Source organism: Lepidochelys olivacea (assembly GCF_965140295.1).
Source record: "Lepidochelys olivacea isolate rLepOli2 genome assembly, chromosome: 5".
NCBI classification, from domain to species: Eukaryota; Metazoa; Chordata; order Testudines; family Cheloniidae; genus Lepidochelys; species Lepidochelys olivacea.
In genome coordinates this window covers 21,001,451-21,007,450 of record NC_140415.1, presented here as the reverse complement: position 1 = coordinate 21,007,450, position 6,000 = coordinate 21,001,451, and the positions used below count along the sequence as shown (strand labels likewise).

At 43.6% G+C, this 6,000-nt stretch overlaps 1 long non-coding RNA gene across 1 annotated transcript in view; it reads right to left on the bottom strand.

Moving 5' to 3' along the window:
- Positions 1 to 2,097: 2,097 nt before the first annotated feature.
- LOC311521321 overlaps positions 2,098 to 6,000 on the bottom strand; it is a 121,565-nt gene continuing 117,662 nt past the window's right edge. Inside the window, exon 4 of the long non-coding RNA XR_014711853.1 lies at positions 2,098 to 5,554. This is a non-coding gene — a long non-coding RNA (uncharacterized lncRNA). The remainder of the gene's footprint in view (positions 5,555 to 6,000) is intronic.

Below are 6,000 nucleotides of genomic sequence, written 5' to 3'. Positions count from 1 at the left end.
CTGCTCCCATCTAGTGAGGCTGGGAATATAAACCATCCCAAAGGGTGAGAGTAGGGGGAAGAGTGCTCACACCGTACACTGGTCAGCAGAGCTCGCTAGGTACAGAGATGGGTGTACTCTACCCACTCCTTTAGGATGGTGCAGCATGTACATTTCCCCTGCACACTGGGAATCCCCCCAGGGCCATGTGGAGCAGCACTACCCTTGATATGGGCCTGTGCCTAAAAGCCACAGTTGAGCCCTAACATACCAACTCCTAGGGCACTAATTGAAGAAGCTCCCACTCACCTAGGCCACTACAGCAGACAACCTTCCCTAGACCTCCAAGTGCAAATCTTTCAATAGGCCACATTTATCCAAACACACCAATTGAGCACTTGGAAAATGTATCTCCGTGTTTCAGACTGTCCCATTGCTGGGGACAGACATTTCTCTTGTGGCAAATATTGATGAAAGGGCTAAAGAAGGAAACAGTAAAGGAGAGATTAGTAGCATGTATGCAGCAGGAATTCCCACAGATTACTTGTATTTAAGCCTAATCCTTTGCATTCAAGAAACAAATCTCATTTTTTATGGAGTGATTATCACAGACTCTATGATGATTGTATAAAAATTAATCTCTGGGGATGAGATCAGTTTGGAAGCAGAGCTGCAGTAAGCTGTTGGCCAGAGAGGTTCAAATAGCTAGTAAACAAGCTCTTCCAAAACTAAAGAATTAGGCTCATCTCTGTCTCTCCTCACTCCTTTGTGCTGCTGATGTAGTTTATTTGATTGCTTCAGCTGTGTGTGACAGAGAAGCTTCTGGAAGGGGAAAAGAAAAACAAGTTTGAGAATGCTGCATCCCTGGTCTTTTCAGAATATGATCCCAAAGCAAGAATGTGGCAGTAGGGAAAACAGGGATGCCGAAGAAAACAAATATGCTAAGCAGTTATCAAAATGCAGAGAAAGAAATTCTCCAGGCAACCACACATTGCCTTGCCAAAAAGAAGTAAAGGAAACTCATTTCTATATGACAGGTTTCAGAGTAGCAGCCGTGTTACTCTGTATCCACAAAAAGAAAAGGAGGACTTGTGGCACCTTAAAGACTAACAAATTTATTTGAGCATAAGCTTTCATGAGCTACAGCTCACTTCATCAGATGCATTCAGTGGAAATGCTCAAATAAATTTGTTAGTCTCTAACAATTTGTTAGTCTCTAAGGTGCCACAAGTACTCCTTTTCATTTCTATATGATATTGCAGAATACTGAACTAAATGGCTCTTTTCTCATAGCCTATTGTCAAGGATACTTTTGAGAGAGAAAGAAGCACTGCACTTGGTGAGAATCCAAAGCATCTTGAATAGTTGGGCACTCAGACTTTATTGTGATGGGCATAATATAGATACACGGACAGATAGAGATATGCCAGCTGTAATGCATTCTGGCACTGCTGCCTCCCCTCTCAAAGATCCCCATTTCTGTTTTTGGAAACATTTAATAAATTAGGCCTGGGGAAAGTTTTCAGGTGAGATTGAAATCCTACGTGTAGCCACAGATTCAGCATGCCAGTACAGGTGTCGGTACCTCATCCCACCAGCATGCAAGCAAAACTATTCTCTCATCGTTAGGGCCCTGATTCAACAAGGTACTTAAGCACAAGCATTAAACATCTGAGTAGTCCCATTGGCAGTGTATGTGCTTAATCTGCTTGCTGAATTTGGGCCTAATTCTCAACAGTACCTTGATTTGTGCTGGGGGAGAGGTGAGTAAAAGAGAAAATTAGTTTCGAAAAGGGAGTGAGAACATGGGGAAAGGATGCACTTGATTTAAGCAGGTAATTTACACCTCTTCTTTCTGTAACCAAAAAAAAGCAAGAGGTGACATCCTGAACTCACTGAAGTCAATGGCAAAACTCCCATTGAATTCCATAGAACCAGGATTTCACCCAAGGTCTTATTTCCTCCAGAATTACATTCATTACCAGGTAGTATTGTACCAGATATTAAACTGATACCAGCAAGTCATATTTTAACTGTGCATCTAAAAGCTACTTAAAATGAATATCTCCCAATCAGTTAATGAGACATTTAGTTTATAGTTTAATATTGTATCTTGTTTTAATTTATTCATTAATCATTAAGGCAGTGGAACATTTTATTTTTACACAGAGCGGATAAAATTCTTGTTTTGTTTACACCATGCAACCCTATCAACTTCATTTTAGCTGCCTGAGTGTAAATAAGAGCAGATCTTAGCCCAATTAATTAAGAGGACTATTGCCAAAGGCAGAAAAAAATGGAAAATAATGAACTGTGTGTAAAAGTATATGATGCTGAAAAGAAGAAATACATAGTTCAAGATTCAGAAGGCTGTTTTGCAATATTAATCACATACGGCATGTCTGAACAGCATGACACAGCCAAAGTCTTACTGCTCATTAAGGAATCACTGAAGGACAGAAGAGGCTGAAATATTGCTGTGCTCACTCTTGACTTTAAACTGTAAGAGTGGAGAATCAAATGGGACTGACAATATTGTAAACAAATGTAAAAGGTTGATTAGAATGGGCTCTATTATGGCTTATGACCAGAGTCCCGAGTAGGGGTGGATGGGAATGGCACAGCCTGAGTAGCAGCACTTGGGAGGCCTTGTGCCTCTTCTTGGACCTCCTCGGTGGCATGGGGAGCATGTCTGCAGCTGTATGCCTTAAAGATCTTGTAGCCTCTGTGTGGCTGGCCAACTCCGCTGGCTGGTGTAGAAAGGATGAAATGGGGCTATCGCCTCCTCAGCTCTCCCTGTCCCCTTTGGCATGGAGACTGCAGTGAGCAGGACTTGCTCTCAGAAGAGCACAGAGAGTGCAAATGTGGCCAGCTCCTGTCAGAAGGATACAAAGCGGGAGGAAAATTCCTGCTGACATCCCCCCTCACCTGAGCATTCAGGGGGAAGCTGCAATTTGCCCCGCTTAGAATGGTGTGCTTTGGAGGGGGCATTGCCTGTGAAGTACCAGTCAGTGGAACTGTTCCAGGTGGTACAAAGCCTAATGAATCTGCACTGCCTTTGCCTGGAAGAAGAACTGACTACTGCTCACTGTGAAGAATTTACTACTTAGTCGGTGGCAGTGGATCTATGCTGGTAGGGGAAAATGCAGTGCCTTCTCAGGTTGAGTTTCAGTCAATTTAATGCACTGAGGTTCTAATTGTGCTGGGGAGCTTTGATCTGCAGCCTGCCAGTAAGACCCTTGCCCTTCACGGCAAGGAAAATATAACAGGAAGGTGTTGAATTATTCCTGTTGGGCAGATTGTCAGTACCTTCTTCACAGCTATAAAATGCTTTCCACCTTCATATCAGATAACTATAAAATATCCAGGCATTAACTTTCAAAAGCAACAGTATGAGAAATACTAGCCCAATATAGCTTTCTCCAGAAATTAACTAAGTGAATGTAAACAGAAGAGGCCTCAACTGTAATTATGGTCTAATAGCTGGATACTGTATTTAAAAGCTCCTTCTGTGATTCTTTTAACACAAAAGCACTATGTCAGAATAAGATGTAATAAGAAGAGTCTTAGAGACTGGAATTGTCAATCATGCCATGGGTGATGAAGGAAGCATTTAGCATCTGGATAATGTTAGCCAGAGTATGTTATCACTTTTAAACAGTGGATACTTACAAGAGGCTAAATATCCTGGTACATATTATAGATGGAGTGACAATCAGCAGCAACAGAAAGCATGCGTCTGTGCGTGGAGCCAGTGAAAGATGGCTACAGCAAAGACTATGGTTGCTTAGCAACAAGTCAGCAGGAGAATTCTCTCTCTCTCTTTGTCTCTTTCTCTTTCTTTTGTTTTTAGATAACAGGAAGGCTTGATCAATTTTTGGGTCCAAAAGACAGATGTTTGTGGGTTTTTTTTCAGAAAAGGGTTACCTGGTAATTAGTGGGGAGTAGGTATCTTCCTAGGTAATCAGATGGCCGCATTGCTATATTATAGAGCACCCTTTACATTGCTGAATGTATTCTCACAACACCCCTGTGAGGTAGAGAAGTATTATCAGCTCCCTTTTGCTGCTGAGGAACCGAGGCACAGAGAGATTAACACGGTTTGCCCAAGGACAAACAGAAAGTCAGTGGCAAAGCTAAGAATTGAAACTAAGTCTCCTAAATCCTGTTCCAGTGCCTTAATCCCAATACTAGCAATTCTACCCATCCAGATAAAAATGGCTCACATGACCATATACTGGCGGCAGCTCAGGATACAGATTCCAGATTAGACTAACAGAATTTAAGGTCAGAAGGAACCATCATGATCATCTAGTCTGACCTCCTGCACATTGCAGCCCATAGAACCTCACCCACCCACTCCTGGCTGAGTTACTGAAGTCCTTAAATCTTGATTTAAAGATTGCAAGTTACAGAGAATCCACCATTTACTCTAGTTCAAGCCAGCAAGTGACCCTTGCCCCATGCTGCAGAGGAAGGCAGAAAAAGCCAGGTCGCTGCCAAAACTCTTTCCCAACCCCAAATATGGTGATCGGTTAGATCCTGAGCATGTGGGTAAGGCCCTCCAGCCAGACACTGGGGAAAGAATTCTCTGTAGTAACTCAGAGGCCTCCCTATCTAGTGTCCCACCACCAGTCATTAGAGATACTTCAGTCAGCCAAGAAAAAACAGGATCAGAAGAAAATGTGGGGAGTGAATGGCACTGAATTGTAGTGTCTCTTGGGGCTTGTGTATACTTACTGGGGGATCGATGAGTGGTGAGTGATGCATCGACACGCGATTTAGCGGGTCTAGTGAAAACACGCTAAATTGACTGCAGATTGCTCTCCCATCGACTCCTGTACTCCACCGGATCGAGAAGAGTAGGGGGAGTCAATGGGAGAGCGTCTCCCATCAACATCGTGTAGTGTGGACAGACCTAAGCTACGTCAATTTGAGCTATGCTATTCACGTAACTCAAATTGCGTAGCTTAGATTGAATTTACCCTGTGGTGTAGACAAGATCTTGGTGTCCTTGGGTAGTAATCTCCAGGGCACGGTCTCCATGGCCACCATCCAAGAGGTTCCTACTAGATCCAGAATGAGCTCAGGCCTTAGGGGAATCTGCAGGGTCCAGACCACATCCAGGCTGATCAAGTTATCACTGCACCCGAGTCAGTGCGAGCCTGCTGTGGACAGATTGGAAGAGAGTGCTCCCACATAGCTCAACCAGTGCTTGCAAATGCAGTGTTGGTCAATGGCTTTCAGCATGCATTCCAGATAGGACAATGGCTCGAGACTCAGGGGAACATCTTGTGATGGTGCTCAGGCCAGTCCTCTTCACTGGCCCCGATTTGGCTTATTGTCTCATGTCTCTTTGGGCTGGGTTCCGTGTGGGGCAACCAGAGACAGCATGATCCAGTTTGCTGCAGTAGAAGCACAGTGTCGCCAGTGCTTTCTTTCCTTGGGGGTGAGTGGCTGGGGGCCTCGTTGACCTGCATTGGCTCGACTGGTAGACTGAGACCTGATAAAGGAGTTTATGGCTGCAACACCCCCATCTTCTTTGTTCCTGTCATGAAAGCAGCTGATTGTTGATCTGGATGACAAGATAGATAAATTAAATTCATAATTTTGCTAGACACTAAATATCATGGTCTTAATAAAGACACTGGATTTATGGCTTATTACAACAATTTGTAACCCGATAACCCCCCTTTTTGTCCTATGTCTATGGGAGTGTTAATGGGCCACTTCACCTTGAATGGTCCTTTAGAACATGCTAATTACTTATGCTAAACTATCTGTTTGACCTTGCATTTGGCTGTAATACTCTGAGTACCTTTCCCAGACCTGAGGAAGAGCTCTGTGTAGCTCGAAAGCTTGTCTCTCTCACCAACAGAAGCTGGGCCAATAAAAGATATTACCTCACCCGCCTTAGCTATCTGAGATAGATAAAGGCACTCAGGTCCATCCAGGTCTCAACTCTAGCCAACTCATCCTTAATCTCATCCTGTTTGATCCCATCCCATCGGAACTGGAACA